Raw genomic sequence first — 26,365 nt, 5'->3', positions numbered from 1 at the left:
AGGACGGGGGCGGGGCAGGGGGCGGGGCCTCCGGGGGCGGGGCGGGCGCGGCGGGGAGGGACGGGGAGGGGAGGGGAGGGGAGGGAAGGGAAGGGAAGGGGAGCGGAGGGGCGCGAGGACCCCAAGTCGCGAGGCTGGCGGCCAGTGGGGGCGCCGCGGGGTGGCGATCCCGCGGCGGGGTGGCGATCCCGGGGCCCGGTGGAGCACGTCCTCTCTCCCCAGACCCGGGGACCACCTGCCTTCCCTCCCGTGGGCGCACCGCTGCCGGTGGCTATTCGAGCACCTGCGGGGCCGGAGCGCCCACCGGGGACGGGGGACCCATTCAATCAGCGCCCTGCGCGGAGGCTGGTTTGAGGCCCGGGCGATGCTTGAGGGACAAGCATGCGGCCCCGTGGCTATGCAAACCTAGGAAGGTGACCTCGGGTAGAAGAGCCAAGTGGGGCCCGAGGTTGATCCGAAGCTGGAAGGACCAGTCTCGGGGCGCCCGCCTGCGAGTCCAGGGCTGCGACTCCGCGGCGCCGAGCAAGCGCACAGGCCGCTTCTGGGGGCCCTCCCTCCGGCCCCTCCCCCCTCCTCGGGGGACTGTTACCTTAATAGGCGAGAACTGGGAGAGGGCGCGGGGCGGGGGGGGGGCACCCTGCGTCCTGAGGGCTGCTCCCCACCCGGCCGGCCAGTGGAGGGAGTCAGACTCCCACGTCTTGCAGGGTTACACTGATCTGAGGGCTTGGAAGAATCCTAAATTTTCGGGACCTTACTTCTGATGTGGAGATGGGAGAAAGGGGGCGGTTTTTGTTTTGCTTTGTTTTTATTAAGTTAGGCTGTTGGCAGGAAAATCAGACTCCCACTCCCATTGACTAAGTGTCTACAATATGTGGTGCCAGACAGTATGGGGGAGACGAGACAGTGTAAAATTCGGAGAGCTTATGCATAAATTCAGCGAAACTTTGAGTGCCTATGATAGGCTAGACATAGTAGCAAGCCCCACGGACTCAACAATGAGGAGACAGCCAGGCCCGGAACCACAGTCGCTGGCGGTGGAGACAGATCTGTAAGCAAATAAGGTGAGGAGAGGTGGGCTGCGTACTGGACAGGTGTGCCTGGCCTGACTGCCTTAACCAGAGAAGGCATTGCTAAGGAGACTGGCCTGATCTGCTCTAGAAGAGGTAGTCCAGGCGGGAAAGAAGATCAGTCCAGGAAGACGGCATGTGCAAAGGCACAGGGCTGCAGAGAGCAAGGCCTGGGAGGGAGCTCTGAGAACTGCAGTTAGCCGGAGTGAAGCCTGGGGGGAGTGGGGCAGAGTGAGTCAGGAAGGCAGGAGGGCCAAATCACAGCTTTCAGTCGGCTAACCATCTGCTTCTGCTGAGGCCTCAGGAAGCTTTCAGATGTTGTGGAAAGCCACAGGGAGCCAGTGTGTACAAAGCAAGAGTGGGAGCAAGAGAAGGCGGGGAGTGCCACACTCTTCTAAACAACCAAAGTGCAAAGCTGTCCTTGGCCCCTAGTGACTCCATGTGCAACATGGAGATAATAGTACTCCCCTCACAGAGTTGTGAAGATTAATGAGTTAGTAATTGTGAAGTGCCTAAAACAGAGCCTGGCAGAGTAAGTACTGCATAAGGGTTAGTATGATTGTATCACAATCTATCAATCAACCATTCAGTTTCTACCATGTTGCCATTTTTGCCTACCTCTGTGTCTTTGGACACTTGTTTGAATATCTGGTGACTTTTGTTTATAAAAATGAGTAGAAGACAGAAAAATGAAAGTGCTGACTAGTAATAAACATGTCTCCAATAATGAAATAAAGACAAAGATGGAAGTCATTAGGTATGCAGAAAGAAGTGAATCATTAGCTTCAATCAAACTCTTATAGTTCTATATCTGTTACCTCCGTTTTAGTAGAAATGAAAAGAACTAAGTTAAAGAGTAGTGTCTGGTACATAGAAGGCATTCAATAAATCAACTGAATGAACAACATATTATACTTTAAACATATTGTTGAATTTTACATCTCTGGGACAAAATATGTCTAAGGATTATATAGAGGGAAGAGAACTCCTATTGTAACATATGCATCTGTTCGTTTTTTCATACTGCAATTTTAGCACACATGTATTACAGATAGATGGTGGCTGCCTGTCCAACATAACAGTTTCAGATCTTTAGTATAGACTGGCCCAGTCTCCCTTTCACAAAGTTATATGTCTTAGGAGAAGCTGACCCTTGACAGGAGTAGGCTGAGGTAATCCTATTTCCCTTGTAGTTAGATCAGGAAACAAATTGACAAGCATTCTGACTAATGGGATTGGAGTGGTGTCTACTGAGGGGCCAGATGGTCTTCCTCCTGAAGCTGTTGGATCTGGATGGTATACATAGAGTTGCTATATCCATCTTCATACCAGCCTGAGAACAGATCCAACATTGAGAACAGCAAAGCAGGAAGTTGAAAAGACCAGAGTCATTGGTGACATGGCCCCAGAACTGAGTTAGTCATTTCTGAAGCCAATTGAGGTTCAGGTTTTTGTGTATATGTATGTGTAGGTGTGTGTATGCATGTGGGTTAGTCCATTCTTCTGCTGCTATAAACAAATACCTGAGACTGGGTAATTTCTAAAGAAAAGAGATTTAATTGGCTTGCAGTTATGCAAGCTGTACAGGAAGCATGGTGCTGGCATCTGCTTCTGGTAAGGCCTCAGGAAACTTTTAGTTGTGGCGGAAAGCCACAGGGAGCCAGTGTGTACATAGCGAGAGTGGGAACAAGAACTCACTCGTTAAAGGGAGGATGGCATCCAGCCATTCATGAGGGATCCACCCCCACGATCCAATACCTCCCACTAGGTCCCACCTCCAACATCAAGAATTGGCATTATCGATATGTATGTATGTGTTGTGCCTGAAAGTCACCCTGACCCATACGTTTTCAAGAGTATATTACTGCAAGAAAGTAGGGGGACTACATGAAATGACACAATAAGGAAGTTAGCCTTTAAACTGTCACTGGCATTGCTCCTTTTTCTTTTTTTCCTGTGTTGAACTCAGACATGACATTTGAAGCTCTAGAAGGTTTTGTGACTATGAAGAAAGGGCAAGACAATTGCAGACCTTCCACCCAGGACATTGTGGAACTGCTGAACCAACGCCTGCAGCCACCTAACTCTAGGTTCCTGATTATACAGGAAAGGTAACCCTCTTTTATTTGACTTTGTGTTCTGTTACATGTAGCTGAAGATATTCCTAACTGGTAGAGGGAAGGTAATGCATTGATTTTTGGATCTGCCAAGTTTTAGATATGGTGGGAAATCCAGATGAAGTGGAAATATGATTGGGATTCTGGAGAAAGATTTGGATGGTAAGTTTAGGGTAAAGATTCTTCAGCAAATGGTGATAAACGGAAGCCAGTCGTCTTTAAACTTTTACCCATACATGCCCTAAAATGGTTACAAAAAAGTGTCTTTTGCATTTTTCCCCTAATATTTTTATTATGGATATATTCAAACATACAGGAAAGTTGAAATAATTGGGCAGGGAGTAGCATATACTCACCATCTAGATTCTATGATAAACATTTGCTTTGGTTGCATTACTTATCTATTCGTCCATCCATTTCTCAATCAATTTTTTATTTATTTCCAAATAGATTTAAGACAATATGTTTCACCCCTAAACTCTTGAGCATACATAACATTCCCTAGAGATCAAATATCTATTTACTATTTTTCTAAAATTTACATCAATGAAATGTACACATTTTAAGTATAGTATTTGATAATTTTGACAAATGCTTTGCCTTTCTAACCCCAGATCCTATTAAGGTATAGAATATTGCTGTCACCTCAGGAAGCTTTCAGGCTGTCATATAGCCCTTCCCAGTCAATCTATGCCCACATCCTTCCTGCAGGCAAACACCGTTCTAATTTTCTTTCACTATAGATTAAATTTGCCTGTTTTAAACCTTCATATAAATGACATTGTATAATATTACCCTCACACATTTTTAAGTTACATATAAAATTATTTATCATAAGTTTGAATATTTTCAGAGACGTCGTTTCTGGTGTGTCTTAAATATTGACTTTTAAAATCAAATGGCCACGTTACTCATTTTCATACATCCAATAGAAACTGAATGCCAGTGTGATCTGCTACCTATTATCATCCATTTAAAAAAATACATGAACAAGGCTGGGCATGGTGGCTCACGCCTGTAATCTCAGCACTTAGGGAGGCTAAGGCAGGAGGATCAGTTGAGTCCAGGAGTTTGAGACCAGCCTGAGCAACATAGTGAGACTCAACCTCTACAAAACAAATGAACAAAATTAGTCAGGCGTGGTGGTGCTCACCGTAGACCCAGCTACTCCGGAGGCTGACGTGGGAGGATCACTTGAGTATGGGAGGTCTAGGCTGCCGTAAGCTGAGATCGCACCATTGCATTCCAGCCTAGGTGGCAGAGTGAGACCGTGTCTCGAAAAATAATAAAATAAAATAAAAATAAAAACAAACAAAAAATAAAATACTTGCGCAAGCTCCTCTTTAACAGGGTGAATTTTTTAATCTTTCTTTTTTCTCCTGGAACTTGTATTTCCATTGTATAAAATGTCATCCTAAATTAACACATGTTTATGCTTGAAAGATTTTTCTTGAATGTCCTTTTATACTTGTCTGAACAAAATTTACTATGTTTATTAAAAGAAATTAACCTTTTTCCCTGAGACCATAAGGCTGTGTTAATTAATTTCTTTTAGATCCAGGGGTGTCCAATCTTTCAGCTTCCTGGGCCACATTAGAAGACGAATTGTCTTGGGCCACACATAAAATACACTAACACTAGTGATAGCTGATGAGATTTAAAAAATTACAAAAAACTCATACTATTTTAAGAGAGTTTATGCATTTGTATTGGGCAGCATTCAAAACTGTCCTGGGCTGCGTGCAGCCCATGGGCTATGGGTTGGACAAGCTTGTTCTAGATTAAGTTACTGTTAAAATTACTTTTAGTATTCAAGTGTATAAATGTGTTCACAGCCCTGGGGGAAGGTGCGTGGCGAGAGGGAGGTTGAAAGAGCAGAAAAGCAAGAGCAGTGTCTTTGAAGAAACAGAAAGGGACTGAGAACCAGACACTGATGGGGACTTGCATTTGGAAACAAGGAAAATAAGCAAGCGTGGAGCTGTAGAAGCTTTTTAAAATTTTTTCTAAATTTTTAATTATACATCTCATAACCCTAGTATCTGACCTCTCTGTGATCGATTTTGCTGCCTCCGGACTTTTCTACTCATTGATTTTAGTGTCTTGCTCCTTGTGTATTGTGTGACTTTTTAAAGCTGTAAACTGTTTATTTTCCTTGGAAATTTGTGGGAATTCTTTGAATCCTTGGTTGAGGTTTTATTCCTCCAGAGAGGATTTTCTTTGCGTTCTGCAAATCATCTCAAGGCACTACCACAGTGATAATTTAGACAACAAATCCATTTGAAGGCTGGCTTGTGGTTAGAAAGTCTCAGGGGAGATTTTCCTCACTCCAACACTGAGATCAAAACGTATCCATTTCTTCATCCACTTTTGCCTGATGGGTTTATTTCTTATCTACTCTTCCCTTGAGGGTATATCCCCTGGGAGGTACCAGGTTTGGGTGAGGTCTCCTAACACACTGTCTATATTCGTGGCATTTCAGGCTTTAATTCACAAACCCCAAGCTGTTGCAGTTGTCGAAACAGAAACTCAGGGCAAAAGGTGGCTTTGGTGCGTGCTTACTTCAAGTTCTTGTTTTCACTTCATTTTGGTCTTTGTGGATTCTCTTCCTTTTGTGCTAGCTCAGCAATGTGGTTTTATTTTTAAATGCTTACATATTTTATCCAGTATCTTAGTTTCAGTCGAGAAGGTAGTTCACGATATCAAATCTGCCATACTGCTAGAAAAGGAAGCCTGGCATGCCTGCTATCATAACTTTGGTTTTGATAAGCAAACATGAGCAGTTTTTGACTGCTAGGTTTACAGCGTATGAACCCTGTTGCTATGCAGCTGTTGTTGGAAAATACTCTGTGGGCTCAGATTTTCTAAACCAACCATCTATTGGATGCCCAGAGAAGGAAGGAAAGCGAGGGCCCTGGCTTGCTGATTACAAACCATCTCCATGGTCACAGGTTGCTGGGTGCTCCTTTTACAATGTTTTCCCAGCAGCATTCAGGCAGCGGTAGCTTCCTTTGATCATTTTTCAGTTTCTGTTGTTCGCTAGTGAGAGAAAGCTTATACCTACTTGTGGAGACATGAGTGAAGACAGAGAAAGGACTTTGAAACAGGAGAAGAGAGAAAACTCAAGAGGTAACTGATGGTTTCCATAGGACCCCACGGGAACAACCAGCCCATTTTTGTTTTCATTTGTACAGGCAGTTGGGGGAAGGAGAGGAACATAATTCATCCAGGTCTCAGGTCTAAGTGTGAATATTCATTGTGCCTCACAGATTATTCCCATTTGAATCATCTAAATTACGAAAGAGTTTGAAAAATGACTGAATAATAGTCTGGCCGAATTTTAATGTGACTTTTCTTGTGGTCTTTAAGTTTGAACAGAGGCTCCAAAGGCTGAGAGCAAAATTGTAGGTACTTAAGTACCGTTTATATTCAAAAGCAAGGTACAAGATTGTCTATATTAGTCAGCCGTTATATATTTACATAAGAGATTTATTACAAGGAGTTGGCTCATGTGACAGTCTCAAGGTCTGCAGTCAGCAAGCTGGAGACCCAGGAGAGCCAATAGTGTGGCTGTAGTCTGAAAGCCGTCAGGCTCCAGACCCAAGAAGAGCTGATGTTTCAGTTCAAGTCCAAAGACAGGAAAAGATCTGTGTCCCCAGCTCAAGCAGTCAGGGAGGACTTCCTTCTTACTTGCAAAAGGGTCAACCTTTTTGTCCCATTTAGGCCTTCCACTGAGCGGATGAGAGCTACCCTTTAAGAATGGCAATCTGCTTTACTCAGTCTACCAATTCAAATGTAAATATCATCCAAAAACACCATCACAGGCATACCAAGAATAAAGTTGGACCAAATATTTGGGGACCCCATGACCTAGTCAAGTTGAAATATAAAATTAACCATCACAGGGAACAAAAGAAATGTAAAGCAGGTAGGCTAAATTGAAAACATATTATGAGATGGTAAATTTATAGCCAAACATATCAGTACCTTCTGTTGAAACTAATCAAGAAAAGGAGAGATTGCACAAATAACCAATGTCAGGAATAAAAAAAAAGATTAATGACTCCAGATCTGCAGACATTTAGATAATATAAATGATTCTATACCAATAAATTTGAAAACTAGATAAAATGGACCAATTCCTTTAAAAAGTAACATCAAAATGGACTCAATGAAAATTAGAAAGTTTGAAGAGTCTTATAATCATTAAAAAATTATATATGATCTGTTCACAAAAACAAAAAGTCCGGTCCAGATTGTCCTTCATTTGTGAGTTCTGCCAAACATTTAGGTACGAAATAATTCCAATCCTATACAAACTTTCCAGAGAACAGAAAAAGAGGGAGCACTTTAAAAATACTAAGATTATGAGACTTTGTAGCATGATCTTAAAACCTAAACTTGAAAAAGACAGAACGGTCATGAAAAGGAAAATTATAGGTCGGTTTCACTTATCAACATCGATGCAAAAATCTTCACCAAAAAAGTAGAAATATCTCACTTATTTGTGGGATCTAAAAATCAAAACAATTGAACTCACGGACCTAGAAAATAGAAGGGTAGTTGCCAGATGGTGGGAAAGGGAGTGGGGAGTTGGAGGGGAGGGTGGGGATGGTTATTGAGTACAAAAAAATATAGAAAGAATGAAGAAGACCTACTATTTGATAGTATAATAAGGTGACTATAGTCAGTAATAATTTAATCATACATTTTAAAATAACTTCAAGAGTGTAACTGGATCATTTCTAACTCAGAGAATAAATGCTTGAGGTGATGGACACCCCCTTCTCCATGATGTGCTCATTTCACATTGCTTGCCTGTATCAAAACATCTCAGGTACCTCATAAATATACACCAACTTGTACTCCCCTAAATTAAAAAAAAATGTAGTAATATATAAAAAGCCTAATATATCATGACTGTATAGGGCAGGAATACAATATTGATTTACATTTCCATCAATAAGTGTAATCTACCACATTAATAAAGGAGAAAAATTCTATGGCCAGCTCAGTAGGTACAGAAAAATCTTTTGATAATTCAACATTGATTTGTTGTAAAAATTCTAAGCAACTAGGTATAGATGGGAATTCACTGCTATAAGATAAAATTTTGGTGACAAGACAGATTCCTGCTATCACTGTTTCTACTCATCACTGTACCAGAGAGCTCATAAGAAAATTAAATATATAAGGTGTAGAAAGAAATAAAGTTGCCTTTATGATGATCAGATTATCTAATTGTGTGTTATTTTTATTTTCTACATAAAATGCTAAGTTACTAGAATTAATAAAAGCACTTATTAAATATTCTCTAGAAAAAGCATATAAGAACTTTACAGGGAAAATTTAAAGTCTTTATTGGGTAATGTTAAGGAAGTTGTTAATAAATGGAGAGATATGCTATGTTCAAATTAGCAAAATCGATATTTTAAGAATGTCAGTTCTCTCCAATTTGATGGATAGTTTCAAAGGGTTTACAACTAAAAAAATCTTCATAAAGATATTGTTTGTAGATTTTTCATGGCAGCATGTGACAAGGTGACTCTGAAAAATTTTTATGGAAAATGAAAGGATCAAGAATAGCCAAAACATCATGGAAGAAGAACAAGGTGGACGGACTTGCTCTATTAGATATCAAGATTTATATGCAACTACAGTATTTAAGACAGCATAGTACTGGCACCGGGAGAGACAAGAAAACCAAAAGGAAAAAGAGCCCGGCGACTGACTTTTGTGTATGTGGTCACTTCGTTTACGATGAAAGTACCACTGCTGTGCACTGTGGGAAAACATCCTTAAAAAATGACGCTAGGTCCACCGCGTATCCCTATGTAAAAACAACCTCAACCTCACATCACACACAAAAATTCACTCCATCTGGAATTTCTTAAATGGAAGGCAAAACTATGAATATAAAGCTTATAGAGAATATTGTTTATTGCTTTATTGGCCCTACTTCTTCTTTCCTCCCTGTGCCCATGCTCTTTCTTAGGTGGCTTTGCAGTTCTTCTCATAAAAGGGGCAGAGTATGTTTTTCCTCCCTGGACTCTCTGTTTGGCTTCGGTGCTTCAGTGGAAGTGACAATGTGCCATTCTCAGCCTCGACCTCAAGGATCTTGGACATCTCTGCTTGCCCTCTTCCACTTACGCCATCACCATGAGACGGATATGCCTGATACAGCCCACTGACCCTCAGAGGGAGATGAGAGACACAAGGGGCAGAGTTCTCGGGTGAAGTTGCCCTAGCCAAACCCAGCCTGGAGCAAACCCAGTCAAGGTAAGTTGAGCCTATCCTAGACCAGCTGATCCAGGCACCTGAGTGAGAACAAAATAACGTTTGTTTTCTGTCACTGAGCTTTGGGTACATTTGTTAGGCAGCAATAAACTAACATCAAAAAGTAATATAGGAAAATATCTACATGACTTCCAGATAGACAAATGTTTTTTTTCTTTTTTTTTTTTTGAGACGGAGTTTTGCTCTTGTTACCCAGGCTGGAGCGCAATGGCGCGATCACCGCAACCTCCGCCTCCTGGGTTCAGGCAATTCTCCTGCCTCAGCCTCCTGAGTAGCTGGGATTACAGGCACGCACCACCATGCCCAGCTAATTTTTTGTATTTTTAGTAGAGACGGGGTTTCACCATGTTGACCAGGATGGTCTCGATCTCTTGACCTCGTGATCCACCTGCCTGGGCCTCCCAAAGTGCTGGGATTACAGGCTTGAGCCACCGCGCCCGGCCTGACAAATGTATTTTAAGCTAGTCGCAAAAGTACCTGCTCACCATAAATAAGAGTTTTTATGTTAAAATGAAGAATCTTCATTTACCAGAAGATACTTTTAAGAGAGTAAAGAGACTTGCCATAAAATGGAAGGTGATATTTGCAACCATTCAACAACAACAAAAAAACCAGTATCAATAATATTTTAAAAATTCCTACACAGAATTAAGCAAAGATAGATTATTTTACATTTTATATAAAAGTCCATCCACCTTTTATATGCACTTAGTTGCATATAACATTAGCCAAAAGACTTGAAAGAATATTTTGCAAAAGAGTAAATCCAAATGGACAATAAACATATGATAATGTTCTCAAGCCCAGAAATCAGGGAAATGTAGATTAAAATCGACAACAAAGTGGTAGCTTAGAGCCCAAGATTAAAACAATGTCAGCGAGAAAATGTCAGTTACAGAGATAGTCAGGAACCTTTAAGAAACAAGATGCCTGATGTTACATTTAAAAATATGTGCTGAGCTGTGCTACTCTGTAACTGCCTGCCCTGACCCACGACACCTGTGGGAGTGGTGTTTTCTCTGGAGGATTCAAAGGAAAGGACAGTTGCCTTCTTCCTTGTGTTTCTGTAGGGCAGGGAGAATACTATGGGAGGTGAGTTTATAAACTCAACTGCAGTATGAAAATGCAGGTTACCTCCACCTTGTCTTAGGGTGCAGCAGCCAAATGTTTTGAGTGGGGTTGATCCCACCCACCTTCAGGGATAATCCCTGATTGGCCTAAGCCATTCATCATAATCCCATTTCCCTGGCCACGGATGGCTATGTAACCTAACTTGATTCAATCAGACCCAAGTTCTGGACTCTTGCTGAATATTAAACACATGTGTGACCTGCAAGTGCTGTGGCCATTTTGCTACTATGAGGAATCCAGTCTAGAAGACAAATCGTATACAAGGGAAGGGGCGGAGGCAAGAGAATTATGGAATGAAATCTAGTTTGATTAGATCATGCCTGAAATTTTTGGAATTACTGCACCTTTCAATATATGAACCAACGAATTTCCTTTATTGTTCAAGCCAGTTTGAGTTGGCTTTCTGCTAGTTGCAATAGAAGCATCTGTAGAAACTAGAGCAACGGGTGATGAGGAAAGATGTACTGTAATTTCCGCAGGATCTGGTGATGAGGAGAAGCACAAGTTACGCCACCAAATATGGAATCGAGGCTTAATAGGTTTAAAAATAATATTAAGGGGGAAGTTTGACTGAGGATCTCTGGCAAATGACACTTGACTGACACATATGTTATCTAGTAGCTTAGTGAAGTTTAGGGATGATTCCTTGAGAGAACCAACTAGAAGGCCTTTTAAAACTCCTTTGAAGAGAATATAAGCTCTTGAAAGGATCACAAAGTCAATCATTTTATCATACAGCTGGGAAAACTGAGGCCCAAAGAGGTTATGTTTTAGTTGGTAGTTCAGATGGGGCTAGGTCCTGGGTGTCCAGATTTCTCATGAGGGTTCTATTAAGTCATGAAAGCTCACCATCTTAGATGATGTGTGTAATGAAAACTTTCATTTTCATCTACTCACATTGAATCTCACTGTATTTCTTCTTCCTCATCCAGCTTCTAAAGATCTTTTATGAATTTAGGTCACTATCGCTCAAATTCACCATCACTTACTGGTATGAGAAGTCCTGGGGCGCCTCGTGTCCAGGTCAGTTATGTAAGCCCCGAGTGAGATTCATCTGTCACAGAGGCTTTGACTCTGCTCATTGCCTCCTTAGCTCCTGGTGGTTTGAAGCTTCCCTTGGATTTGGCTTTTTGTCCTGGGTTCTTGCTCCTACTCTCCCTGGGGTTCAGTTCTGTCTCCTGGATCTTGAGCACAGTGGCACCCACTCCCTAATTCCTGGTGCATGTGGAGTCTGCTCTGGCTGTGGTCATGGATTCTCCATGACCCCTCCACGTCCTACCTGAGTTTATAGTCCCTGATTTTTCTCATTTTATCTCCCTCATGGCTTTGTCAAGCCCATGATTCTGTCTGATGCCTCCCACCTCTTCACACCACTCTTTCAATCCCCACCTCATCTTTTGCCGGGACCACTGCAATAGTTACTAGAGGCCCTAACCCAAAAAGACCTGAAGAAATGTGTATCTTTCCTGTGGGGATAATGTAAGTAATAGAACTTACTGAGCACTTAATGTGCAGAACTCTGTTCTAATCTCATTGTAGTTATTAACTCATGGACTCCTCCAAACAACCCTATGAGTTATTACCGTTTTTTAACTGCAAAACTGAGGCACAGAGGAGTTAAGAAACTTGCCCAAGATGAACAACGACAGTGGTTGGTTTTGAATCCCACAGGTCCAGCTAGAATAATATTTGACCGGATATCTGGGCTCTCCATGGCCCAGTCAAGTTGATATATAAACTTACCTATCACAGGGAGCAGAAGAAGTATACAACAGGGAAGATAAATTGAAAATACACAGTGAGATGGTAAATTTATGCCCAAACATATCAGTAGCTTATGTTGAAACTAGTCAGGAAAAAGAGAGAATGTACAAATAACCCATGTCAGGAATAAAAAAGGATGAATCATTCCAGATCTGCAGACATTCTCCTGAATACTCCAAGAGCCTGCATTCTTAACTCCACACTAGTCATTCACCAGACATTGAATACCTGTTATGTGCCAGGCACAGAGGCTATTGAGTAAATACCTGCTCCTGGGAGCTTATGGGCTAACGGAAGTGACAGTCATAAACAAAGCGTTGTATCATTAACAAGTGCTTTTATAGAAGAATGTATACCATGATGTGGCAATACAGAAGAGGGACCTAGGGAGCTGTGTGAGGCTTCAGGAAGACATCCCATTTTAGCTAATGTGTGAGGATGAGTTGGGAGTTTGATAGACAGGGAATGTGTTTAATGGGATGCTGGAAGGGAGACTAGCCCAAGGGATGGTCTGTCCTATGCCGAGGAGCTGGGTGTGGCAAGAGCACGGAGTGTGCATTTGGAGGGGCAGGTGGCTGGAGGACAGGTGGGAAGTGGGGGCAGTAGTGGATAAAATGGCATTTGTGACCAAACTTAAAGGATCCTGTCTCTATAGTTGCTAAGAGGTAAACACTTTATTTTGTGAAGAATAGGAGAATGATATGCTCAGATTTATGCGCTTTGTTTTATTTTATTTTTTTTTTTTGAGACAGGGTATCTCTCTGACACCCAGGCTGGAGTGCTGTGGCATGATCATGGCTCACTGTAGTCTCTGCCTCCCAGGTGCAAGCCGTTCTCTCACTTCAGCCTCCAGAGTATCTGGGACTACAGGTGTGCACCACCACCCCGGGCTAAAGTTTTTGCTTTTTTTTTTTTTTTTTTTTGGTAGAGGCAGGGTTTCACCCTGGTCTCCAATTATTGGGCTCAAGTGATCCACCCATCTTGGCCTCCCAAAGTGCTGGGATTACAGGTGTGTGCCACCACGTCTGGCCTCTCAGATTTATGTTTCATGAGATAGTACTGGACAGAGTGGAGGACACATTCATCTAACAAATTTTCATTGCACAAGATCGTATCAAGATAACTAGACATGATCTCAGACCTTGAGAAGCCCATACATGTTCTGAAAAAGATGGCGTCCATCAAAACGTTGTATTTCAAGGAACATTGAGTCCCATGTGAGAAGTCCTGAATGCTCCAAGTGTGCTGACAGTTCAAACAGGAAAGATTCCTTAAGGCCACAGAGGGGTTGGGGAAGTGGGGCTGGCGTTAGAGGGCTGGGTCTTGAATGATTATTGTGATTTGAAAGGCACGGCTAAGTGATAGAAATGACCAATGTGAGTGTGTGGAAAGGTGGTGTCTGCTTTGTCTAGAGGGCCGGTGTGTAAAGCCAGGTCTTGACTGAGCAGCTGAAATACAATTCTCAAAGCTCAGTATCCCTAGGCGATATCCTAGATGATTTTTGGTGGTACATGATAGACATTTAAAGTTTATTAGTTAGGTGTTTATATTAATATGTATTGAAAATACTTAAAAAGTAATAATGTTGCTTATGACTATACAAGAAAATGAGGCAATTTAATCAATAACCAGGAAGTAATAGTACAGATGGTGCACAGATATGACAAAAATTGTTGAGGAAATATGCAAATAACTGAACATTCAGGAGAATTGGGCCAAGGAGTTTAGGAAAATTGAGGAAGGTGGGCCCCTGTAAGTGTTAAAGAGCAGTGCCTCGCTAGAAAGATCAAGCTGAGAGCTGGTGTAAAATGGATTGAATTTTAAAAAGTAGAGGTCTGAGCTGGAGATACCAGTAAGGAAATTGTGGTAATGCATCAGTAGACAGTTTCCTTTATAAGAGATCAGTGCTACTTTTCCTTCTCACGTCCCTATACTTGCTCAAGGTATCACCGTAAATGTATCAGCTGGCTTCACATGGAAGTGACACTTGCTGTCAGAAGTGCCCACAATCTCCTGCTGCTTTGCTGAAAAATAGACATTTCTTGACTTTGGCAGTTGTGTTTTGAAGATTTGACACATCACACTTTCATCTCTGGGCTCCTTTCCTGGGAATCGGTGCCACTCTTTTTCCATCAAAAAGTTTTCATCTAAATGCAATGGGAGGAGTCTTCCAGGAAAAAAGGTAAAAATAAGACTTTCAAAGACTAACATGCCAGTGCCTCAAAACTGCAAAGAAACCTGAGCTCTATCCTTATGAAACTAAGCAGCGTGGAGGAAGCAAAGGCTCCTTGTCCCATCCCAATGTCCAACTCTTGGGCAATGTTTATCTTCAGTCCTTTTGCAACGTCTGCTTTCTTTGAAGAATTGTGGATTTCTTAAGATACTGCAACCCACATTTGAAGTGTTCTTCCTGTGAGAAGTTATGCATTAAATTAGCACATTTTGAGCAAATCTTGCCTATTCAGGAAGGAAACTACCATAGCTATTTCAGTGGATGCATCTCTTGGAGCAGGAGAAGTGGCTCTGGTCCCTCTTGGATGCTTTCTGCTTAAAGCCTTGGATGCTTTCTGCTGGCAGATCCTATGGACTTGTTTTGCTGACATTTTAACATCCAGAATCTTGCTATAGATAACACTTATCCCTTCCTTCATTTTCCCAAGGAAGGGAACACTTCGAGGCCAGCCTTCAGCCTTAGATGAATAGACTTAGACATACTTATTGGTGGAATAAATACATTCCTTCTCAGTCCTCTGCCACCTCTTACTATGTTTGGTGGCTTATGTGTTGAGTGATGCCTTATCTCTGAAGGCTGCAGAGGAGTCAGAGTGAGGCCTGGGGAAGGGCTCTATGGCATGTGACCTTATTTGAGGCGCCGTCGAGCAGCCTGTCTACTTCCCATCTCCCAAGCCTCCACGTGGCTTGCCGCTTGGCAGGATGGTGCCTGAAAGAATTGCTTCCTAGGCAAAACCACAGGTAAATCCAGTTTGTCCTTGATGATCCTCCCACCTTTCCTTTGAACCCTGGAGTAGATATCTTACGGATTTTGTTCGTTTTTCCGGAATCCCTCCTCACTTCTTTGCAATTTTCCTGTGGGGAGCACCCCTCCCCCTCAGAAGCTGTCAGTCTAGGTGTGTTGTCTTCTGGCAAGAAGTGAGCATGTGGCCCAGGTGGGGTCTGTGGAAGTTGAATTCTGAGAAGATGACAGGCTCAAGCATGGCTGGAGCCCACTTGTCCTGAGGTGGTGTGTCTCAGTCCCCACCACCTGGATCTGCGGCACCTTTTTCTTCCCATCCATCTCAGGGCCCAGTTGTTCAGCCTTTCCACTGATGCTACATCTTCTTGCACTAAATCAGTTTCTTTTCCCCTGAAGTAAACCAGACTTGGTTACTATTGCTTATCATCAAAGAAACTTGAGAAATCCATCCTCTACTCCCTTTCTTAGGCATCTTCGAGGCTTCTCCCCAACTGAAAGCTCTTTAGTGGTGTCAGTCCATTTGGACTGCTATAAAAATATACCATACAGTCGGTGCCTTATAAAAAAGCAGACATTTATTTCTTATGGTTCTGGAGGCTGGAAAGTCCAAGATCAAGGTGCTGGCAGATTTACCACGTAGTGAAGGTCTGCCTCCTGGTTCACCGATGGTGGTCTTATTGCTGTGTCCTCCTGTGGAGGAAGGGACAGAGGAGGCCTCAGGGCCTCTTTTAATGAGGGCACTAATCCCATCACAACCCAGAACTCTCAAGATCTAATCAACCCCCAAAAGCCCCCCCCAAATACCATCACATTGAGATTAGTTTTCAACATGTGAATTTCGAGGAAACACAAACATTCAGATGACAGCAAATGGCTTCACATTTCTATTAGAATAAGACCCAAGTCTTAGCCCCAATCTGCAAGGCCCTGTCTGGCGGTCTGTACCATGGGGACCTCTCTGCCCACCCTCCCACCCTGACATCACCTTCACTGTCTATTTCATCCCTTACCTTCTCTCATCTCTTTGGGTGCTCCCTGCTGTCTCTCCACAGGGGTTTCCCAGCCACTCCCTTCTGCCTGCAGTGCTCTTGAATCTGTCTTCCCACGCCCACCCCATATCCTTGGCGGGGTTGATTAGGTTAGGGGCTTTCCTAAAGCATCATGGCACTCACCTCAATTTGTGGTGGGATATCTACATGTGGATTATTTGATTATTGCTTATCTCCCTCAGTAGAGTATAAGCTTCTGAGGACAGGAACTATGTTTTTGTCCATGATTATATTCTGGTGTTTGACACAGATGTACATAAGAAAAGCCCAAGACGTCTTTTAAATTTTTGAATTATAGGTTCAGAGGTGTGTGTGCAGGTTGTTACGTGGATATATTGTGTGATAGTGAGGTCTGGGCTTCAGTTGACCTTGTCACCCAAATAGTGAACATAGTACCCAATAGGTAGTTTTTAGAGCCTTTCTCCCCGCCTCCCCCTCTTGTTTTTGAAGTCCACAGTGTCTGTTGTTCCCATCTTTATGCCCTGTGTACCCAACCAAACATTTTGTGGAATGAATACGTTTTAAAAAGTGCAGTCTGACCTTGTCAGACCACCTGAGAGATGAACCTGTGTTCCCAGCCTTCTTCTCACAGTGAGATTTCTGAGCTTCCTCTGTTCCCTTTAGGGCTGTGTTCTGCACTAGGATTTGATGACTGGCATAGTTTGATAGAACCCATAAACATGATCTTTGCCAACATGTTTTCCTACAGTTCTCCTTTCTCTGGCCTTCTATGGTACTCCTGTTTAATGCCCACCTCTTACCACTTGATTATATTCTCCTACTGAGGCCTATTTTGTGACAGAATGATTATATCCTTGAAAGCAGGAACTAGGGGAATGAAGGCTAACTCTTTTCCTGGTTCTACCCCGTTACAGCTGGGTGGACTTTGGCTAATTCATTTAATTTCACTGAAACTTAATTTCCTCATGTTTAAAATGGGGATGATACCTGTTTGGCTAAATAGAGCTGTCCCTTGTTGTCCATGTGGAGTGGTTACAGGGTTGCCCACAGATGCCCCAATCCACGGATGCCCAAGTCCCTTATGTAAAATGGTGTAGTATGTGCATATAACTTATACACATCCTCACGTGTACTTCAAATAATCTTTAGATTACTTAGAAAACCTAATATAATGTAAATGTTATGTAAATAATTGTTGTGCTGTATTGCTTAGGAAATAACAGCAAGAAAAAATGTTCGGTATAGGTGCATTCATTTTTTAAAAGAAAATATTTTAGATTCGCGGTTGGTTGAACCTGTGAATGCAAAGAGATAAAGCATGTCAAGGCGCTTCAGACAGTTGCTAAATTAATATATAATGTAAAAAGTATTTATCATTACTTTATAGCTGCTGTGGTCTGAATGTTTGTGTTCCCCCCCCAAAAAATTCATATGTTAACATCTAAACCCCCAAGTTGCTAGTATTAGGAGATGGGGTCTTTGGGGGGTTTTTAGGTTACGAGGTGGAGCCCTCATGAATGGATGAGTGCCCACAGAAGAGAGGTCTGAGAGAAAACCCCTTCCCTTTCCACCGCGCGAGGACACAGAAGGCACCATCTATGAACCAGAAAGCAGTCCCTCACCAGACATCCAATCTGCCAGCTCCTTGATCTTGGACTTTCCAGCCTCCAGAACTTTGAGAAATAAATTTCTGTTGTTGAAAAGCTACACAGTTTACGGTATTTTGTTGTGAGCCGGAGTGTACCGAGATGATACCTTTCTGATATTCATTATAAGAGTTGGTTTCTGGTAGGCACTCTCCAAATGCTGCAGTGCTTTAGTGTAGCCGCCCTTATTTCAGGTGGAGAGTGAAATAAGATGTGTTACTAGGTACCCCGAGCACCTACCAAGAGCCAGGCATGGAGCTAAGGGCTTTGCATGTGCTGCTTCCATGGATCCTTGCGGTATTATGAAATTGACATTCGTTTTCCTCATTTGACTGAGGAGAAAAAGGCTAGAAGAGGTTAAGCGACGTATTCAAGGTTACACAGATTACAAATTGGGGAGCTGGGATTCAAGTACAAACTACTGACTCCACGGGCAGTGCTGTTCTCCAGGGTCCACACGGCTGCCCTTACCCTGCACATCCTTTCCAGGGAAGAGCACAGGTTACACTATACTAAGCCCTCTGGGCACTAACCAGGCCGAGACACTACTTCCCCTCACTTAATGTTGACATATCGTCATTTCGCAAACGAGGAAACAGAAGTGTGGAGAGAACCTGCACTGTTGCCCCTGGTTAGGATCCAGAAAGCTGCAACAGGCCCCAACTGCTACTACCGCAATAATAAGGAAAACTGGATCAATTGTGAAAATCCCACATTTAAAGACAATGGAGAGCCATGGAAGCAAGGAGCAGGACAACCGAACGAGAGAAGGAAGCAGTTTTCCGGGGCCTGTAGATCCTGCCTCACTTTCTTCCCTGGGGGCATTTGCCTCTTCTGAGCTTGGGTGAGGGCTTGACCTAAGCCAGCAGAGGCTCTGAGGAGGGAGAGAGAAAACAGAGGTCGTGGCAGTCTCTCGGGGCTGGCATGACAGATTAGAAACCAGAGAAGCCCTAAAGGTAAGGCAGGTTTTCCCCAAGGAACATTGCTGAGCTCTGGGATGCCGATAAAGAGGCTCAATAACCTGGGATCTAACGCTCACTAAATCTGGGGCTGAGAGTCCGCACCACAGGCCAGTTTTGTTTTGAATTTCTTTCCTGGGGCCTGTCAAGCCCAAGAGATCATCATTTGCCCACCCTTTCCCTTGGACATTTACATTCCTCTTCACCAGCTGTCTGGATTTTCTGCGGCAGGTAGATTTTTCTCAGACATTGGCGCCCCCTGCTGTCAGGCAGCAGATTTGCACGTACTTGGAGCCTGGCTCGCAAACCATCATAATGCTGATGGGGACAGAAAATAAAGGGTCACTCAACGTTCGCAGGGTGCTGCTGGGCCTGGCGGGTTGCCCAGGAGAGCACAGGTCATCTGGAACGCCTCAGACTCTGCCCTAGCCCCACGGTGCTGCTGGCTGCATCCCATTGTAGGTGGCAGGGTCTGGTACCTTGGGAATCTTTTACCATGCTCCCAAGAATCAGGGATTTAACTCCAATGGATGATGACTTCCAAAGTCTGAGATGGGCTAGTCTCACTGGTCTGTATCCCTGAGCTGTCCTGGGTGTTAACTGTCCAGACTGGTAGATACCTGTGGCTCCAAGTCTCTGTCTGTAAAACGAAGTCAACCGTACCCACTGCACAGGGCTGTTTCTGCGTTAAATGAGACAGTGTCTGGAGTGCTTAGCACTGCCGGACATGCAGCTAGAACTGGGTGACTAGTGAGAATAGCAGTGGTAATTCTTGCTGTTAGGGCCGCCCCCCATCCTCCTCAAGCTCCTCAAAGCAGTCTGCACTGGTCTCCTCTCAGTAGTGGTGAGAGCTGGCCTGACTCTGAATGTTCTGGGCCATTTGGACGTTCTCAGCCTTCCTTACAGCAGGACAGCAGGGGCAGGAGCCTGGTGCCCAGGGCTGAGGAAGAAGACCTGTGCTACGGAGAGGAGGCACCAGACAGTTCCCTGGACTTCAACCTCCTGCCTGTGACTGGCTAGCGTTGGCGGTTCTCAAACCTCGGGCCTATGGAAGCTGAGTCGTCTTCCTAAGCAAGTTGCTAAAACTGTCTCTGGAAAACTGCCTTTGTGAAGCCTTCATCTCAGTCCCACATTCAAGGAGGAAGCTCTGGCTTGGATGCAGGAGTTGGTGGAGCTAGCGGAGAGCAGTGGTCAGATGACACAAAGTCGTTGACTGGGAGCATGGCTCTTCTGGCTGCTTTGTGTGGGCCACACGTGCTGGGTGCTAGGGAATCCGTGTGTGTGGGGTGAGGTGCTGTCTGAGGACTTCTTGGCGCCAGTCTTCTGGGATGAGACAGCCTGGCTCTGAGCCTCTGTCCTGCAGCTTCATGGGAGCTGAGCCCTTTGGAGTGTGGGGCTCGAGCTCTGGATTGCACCGGTTTCCTGTTCTGCAGTTTCCCTAGCTCTCAGGCCGCCCTGTCACCAGCACCCTTAGCGGCAATATCACCGAGGTTTATTTCCTGGCAAGAAAGAAAACTTCCCATCACTCTCCTTTGAATGCGCACGCCGTTCCTCTGGCGCCCATGTGCACTCTGCAGGTCTTAGCACCTGCTCCCTCATGGGTCCTGCCACGATCCTGTCCCATAGTGGGCCTTGCCTCAGCTCTGGCTGGAGAGGACACAGCTGGCTACCAAGCCCCTGGAACGCCCTCCCAGGGTCCCAGACTCTGCCACCTACACAGAGATGCAGCCAGCAGCAGCGTAGAGCTGTGGCGGAGTCGGAGGCCTTCCAGGTGGCCTGTGCGCTCCTGGGCAGCCCGCCAGGCCCAGCAGCACTCTGCAGACATTGAGTGACCCTTTATTTTCCATCCCCATCAGCATTATGACTCGGTTTGTGACTTTTTTTTACCTGCTCGCATATGTTATCTTAGGTTTGGGCCTTGTGACTTTGTTTTGTCCTAGGGTTGCCAGATAAAATACAAGATGTCCAGTTAAATTCGAATTTCAGATAGATAAGGAATCATTTTTTTTAAGTATGTCCCAAATATTGCATGCGTTATCCTCATCCTAAAAAATGATTCCCCATTTATTTGAAGTTCAGATTTAACTGAGTGTCCTGTATTTTTATTTGCTAAATTTGTATTCACAATGAACTGGGTGTCCTGTATTTTTATACGGTAAACATGGCAGGCAACCCTATTCTGGTCTCCCCCATCAGAAGGGGCGTCCCTGAACTCAAGAATGTTCTGAACTTTCTTGGGGAGGCTTCCAGCCTGATGCAGGGACTTAACCTCACTCTTTAGGAGAATCATAATGGATGATTCCTTCCTCAGACTGGGAGTTCCTTGAAGGTAGGACTTGGGCCCCCCTTTCACTGCCACACCTCAGATGCTTGAACTAGGGCCAAGAGGCTCAGCACCTTGTGAACAACATAGCTCCCATCAGGGCTAAGACCACAGGGACCTTGGTGCTATTTGCCTGCTCAAGGGACCTGCAATGACACAGGGCTGGTGGGTGGCTGGGAGCCTTGAGAGGAAATTCCTTGGGATCACATACCCCGTGACAGCTGCTGGGCTGTGGAATGCGCTCTGAGCAAGGTGGGCTTCCTGTGGGCACTTCATATCATTTTGCTGGACACAGAAAAACATTTTACCCTTTCTGCCCCATATGGTGTGGGATGACAGGCAGGCCTGAACCCTGTTCTCTCTGCCCGATGGCCTATCAATTTCTTGCTTCATCTCAGAACAAAGGGCTAACTCCTCATATAGTTGAGGGGAAATGATCTGCCCAGACACCAATCAAATTAAGGGAAGAACTGGGACCTGGATAAGTTCTTTTTTTTTTTTTTTTTTTTTTTTACAGTTTACCAAGGATTTATTTTTTATTTTAATCAAGTGTTCACTAAGGTAAATTTTCCTTTTTTTTTTTTCTTTCTTTTTTTTTTCATTTATTTTTTATTTTATTGCATTTTAGGTTTTGGGGTACATGTGAAGAACATGCAAGATTGTTGCATAGGTACACACATGGCAGTGTGATTTGCTGCCTTCCTCCCCATCACCTACATCTGGCATCTCTCCCCTTGCTATCTCTCCCCAGCTCCCCACCCCTCACTGTCCCTCCCCTATTTCCCCCCAACTGGCCCCAGTGTGTAGTGCTCCCCTCCCTGTGTCCATGTGTTCTCATTGTTCAACACCCGCCTGTGAGTGAGAACATGCGGTGTTTGATCTTCTGCTCTTGTGTCAATTTGCTGAGGATGATGGTTTCCAGGTTCATCCATGTCCCTACAAAGGACACAAACTCATCGTTTTTGATGGCTGCATAGTATTCCATGGTGTATATGTGCCACATTTTCCCTGTCCAGTCTATCATTGATGGGCATTTGGGTTGGTTCCAGGTCTTTGCTATTGTGAACAGTGCTGCAATGAACATTCGTGTGCACGTGTCCTTATAGTAGAACAATTTATAATTCTTTGGATATATACCCAGTAATGGGATTGCTGGGTCAAATGGAATTTCTATTTCTAAGTCCTTGAGGAATTGCCACACTGTCTTCCACAATGGTTGAACTAATTTACACTCCCACCAACAGTGTAAAAGTGTTCCTATTTCTCCACATCCTCTCTAGCATCTGTTGTCTCCAGATTTTTTAATGATTGCCATTCGAACTAGCGTGAGATGGTATCTCAATGTAGTTTTGATTTGCATTTCTCTGATGACCAGTGATTATGAGCATTTTTTCATATGTTTGTTGGCCTCATGTATGTCTTCTTTTGTAAAGTATCTGTTCATATCTTTTGCCCACTTTTGAATGGGCTTGTTTGTTTTTTTCTTGTAAATCTGTTTTAGTTCTTAGTAAATTCTGGATATCAGCCCTTTGTCAGATGGGTAAACTGCAAAATTTTTTTCCCATTCTGTTGGTTGCCGATTCACTCTAATGACTGTTTCTTTTGCCGTGCAGAAGCTGTGGAGTTTGATTAGGTCCCATTTGTCTATTTTGGCTTTTGTTGTCAATGCTTTTGGTGTTTTGGTCATGAAGTCCTTGCCTACCCCTATGTCCTGAATGGTTTTGCCTAGATTTTCTTCTAGGGTTTTTATGGTTTTAGGTTTTAAGTTTAAGTCTTTAATCCACCTGGAGTTAATTTTAGTGTAAGGTGTCAGGAAGGGGTCCAGTTTCTGCTTTCTGCACATGGCTAGCCAGTTTTCCCAACACCATTTATTGAACAGGGAATCCTTTCCCCATTGCTTGTTTTTGTCTGGTTTGTCAAAGATCAGATGGTTGTAGATATGTTGTGTTGCCTCTGAGACCTCTGTTCTGTTCCATTGGTCTACATCTCTGTTTTGGTACCAGTACCATGCTGTTTTGATTACCGTAGCCTTGTAGCATAGTTTGAAGTCTGGTAGTGTGATGCCTCCCGCTTTGTTCTTTTTGCTTAGAATTGACTTGGCTATGTGGGCTCTCTTTTGGTTCCATATGAAGTTTAAGGTGGTTTTTTTCCAGTTCTGTGAATAAGGTCATTGGTAGCTTGATGGGGATAGCATTGAATCTGTAAATTACTTTGGGCAGTATGGCCATTTTCACAATATCGATTCTTCCTAACCATGAACATGGAATGTTTTTCCATCTGTTTGTGTCCTCTCTTATTTTGTTGAGCAGTGGCTTGTAGTTCTCCTTGAAGAGGTCCTTTACGTTCCTTGTTAGTTGTATTCCTAGGTATTTTATTCTCTTTGTAGCAATTGTGAATGGCAATTCGTTCTTGATTTGGCTCTCTTTAAGTCTGTTATTGGTGTACAGGAATGCATGTGATTTTTGCACATTGATTTTGTATCCTGAGGCTTTGCTGAAGTTGCTTATCAGTTTCAGGAGACTTTGGGCTGAGACGATGAGGTCTTTTAGATATACAATCATGTCATCTGCAAATAGAGATAATTTGACTTCCTCCTTTCCTATTTGAATACCCTTTATTTCTTTTTGTTGCCTGATTGCTCTGGCTAGAACTTCTAGTATTATATTGAATAGGAGTGGTGAGAGAAGGCATCCTTGTCTAGTGACAGATTTCAAAGGGAATACTTCCAGTTTTTGCCCATTCAGTATGATATTGGCTGTTGGTTTGTCGTAAATAGCGTTTATTATTTTGAGATACGTTCCGTCAATACTTAGCTTATTGAGGGTTTTTAGCATAAAGAGCTGTTGAATTTTGTCAAAGGCCTTCTCTGCATCAATTGAAATAATCATGTGGTTTTTGTCTTTGGTTCTGTTTATGTGGTGAATTACGTTTATGGACTTGCGTATGTTGAACCAGCCTTGCATCCCCGGGATGAAGCCTACTTGATCATGGTGGATAAGCTTTTTGCTGTGCTGTTGCAATTGGCGTGCCAGTATTTTATTGAAGATTTTTGCATCTATGTTCATCATGGATATTGGCCTGAAGTTTTCTTTTCTTGTTGAGTCTCTGCCGGGTTTTGGAATCAGGATGATGTTGGTCTCATAAAATGATTTGGGAAGAATTCCCTCTTTTTGTATTGTTTGGAATAGTTTCAGAAGGAATGGTACCAGCTCCTCTTTGTATGTCTGGTAGAATTCGGCTGTGAACCCGTCTGGACCTGGGCTTTTTTTGAGTGGTAAGCTCTTAATTGCTGCCTCAACTTCAGACCTTCTTATGGGTCTGTTCAGGGTTTCGGCTTCTTCGGGACCAGGATAAGTTCTTTCGGCCCTCAGTCTAGCACTCAGCACAGGGCTGTCTTTCCAGGGGCAGCAAGGACCTGAGGCAGGACGTTTATCGGAGCCCTGAGCCCTGGCAGCAGCAACTGGTTATTGCTTCTGTTCCCAGCAGCAATGACAGAGAGTGTCAAAACTGAGCATTCACTGGAGGCAGAGTCTCAACCCTTCAAATAAGATGCGATGAATCATCCTGTTGAAGGGAAATCCCTGCAGGTAATACACTGATAGCTTAGCTAATTTTAGGGAGATAGACAGGGAGAGCCTCTGGTGTTTATGTTTTGAAATTTCCCATTTTTTTTTCTCCATAAAGGAAAAATAAACTTTGTCCTTGGGTTGTGAAGCTGAGGAGGCCTCTGGAAGCTGTGCTTAGTTAGTGACAACGCCAAGGTCTGAACATTGCTGTTCATTGCCCCAGGGCTCACAGGAGCCATCACCTTCCACGCCCGTCCTTAGCTTTCTACTCATTTCTAGGAACCCGTGCAATGTGCACGGGTCACATTGGATGTTTCTGTCTTAGAAGCATAGAAGTTACTCGGTCCCACCTGCAAGGGCAGCTCTTTCTCAAAAGGGCAGCCTTGTCTGCTTTCGCCTGAGCTCTCCTTAGTACGTTACGTTTCCCCACCACATCATTATCATCCTTTTTGCGACATATCAACTCTCTGAGTGCCCCTTAGAATCCTCCGTTGGGACTTGCCTGTGGTCTTTGATGGGGGAGGGGTACTTCTGCAGTTGGGATTTTTAAACTGGAGCCCCTTTCCCTTGGGCGTTTCCTTCCCCCCCACCTCTTGTCCACCTGGCAGCTCTTAGTAGTGATTTATGGGGTAGTCTCTCATCACATTGCTAGAGGGGAGAAGGTGAGGAGGCTTAATGACATGAAGAGGGCCCTGGGTCTGGGATGGGTGGGCTTGTCTTTCTGGAGGGGCCCGGAGGTCCTTTTAATACCTGGGATTTCATGCACAGATTCCTCTGTGGTCAACAAAGTACGTTTTAAAATGTTTTAATTAAAAGAAAAGTTTTAGAAAGGACTGCCTCCCCAGCCTTGATGCTTTGACACAAGAAGAATAGTTTATTCTTAAACAAGGCATGCACACAAAATTCACCATAACATTGATTACATTGCAATAAGGAATTTGTTTATTTGACATCTTAAAGACAAGTTGCATATTAGGAGAAAATGTTTTGGATGCATGTAAGTTGCAAAGGTTCAGTTCATATTATATATAAGAACTCCCATCATTCAACAAAAAGAGATCAAACAACTCAATAAGCAAAGGGTTTCACAGAAAAAGAAATATGTATGGTGCATAAATACATCAGGAGATATTCAACCTCATTAGTTATCATGGAAAAATAAAGACAATAGTAAATTAACATATATCTATTCAATTGGCGAATATTACAACTTGTTAACATAGGGAATTGGAAACAATGTAGACAGTCACTTATGTATTTCGAACCCTACTTTGCACTTGTAAACCAAAAATAAAAGTCTATGACCCCCCTCAACCATCGAAATGGACTCCTTCTCTTGACCAAGAGCATTCCAAATTTAGCCTGAAAAACTAGTTTTAGGCCATGGTGGAAAGAGGGAGCCAGACATGCCTCATTATACCATCCTTTCTTTTGGAATTACTGATAGAACAGACTCTTTAAGTCTGATACAATCTATTCTCTCCCAAGCTTGCTACTTGGAGACTTCATCTGCA

General features: G+C 43.5%; 1 long non-coding RNA gene across 2 annotated transcripts; it reads left to right on the top strand.

Moving 5' to 3' along the window:
• Nucleotides 1-151: 151 nt before the first annotated feature.
• Nucleotides 152-26,165, top strand: LOC116531038. Of its 2 annotated transcripts, XR_004260233.1 has the most exons (5): nucleotides 152-1,061; nucleotides 2,261-2,482; nucleotides 3,037-3,178; nucleotides 19,869-21,291; nucleotides 24,688-26,165. It is a non-coding gene; the product is annotated as an uncharacterized LOC116531038 (long non-coding RNA). The 2 variants fall into 2 exon arrangements; XR_004260234.1 differs by lacking the exon at nucleotides 2,261-2,482.
• The last annotated feature ends 200 nt before the right edge of the window (nucleotides 26,166-26,365 follow it).

The sequence above is a fragment of the Sapajus apella genome, unplaced genomic scaffold (assembly GCF_009761245.1).
Source record: "Sapajus apella isolate SASKATOON/1434 unplaced genomic scaffold, GSC_monkey_1.0 scaffold69, whole genome shotgun sequence".
Classification (NCBI taxonomy): domain Eukaryota; kingdom Metazoa; phylum Chordata; class Mammalia; order Primates; family Cebidae; genus Sapajus; species Sapajus apella.
This window is presented reverse-complemented; position numbering and strand designations above follow the sequence as displayed.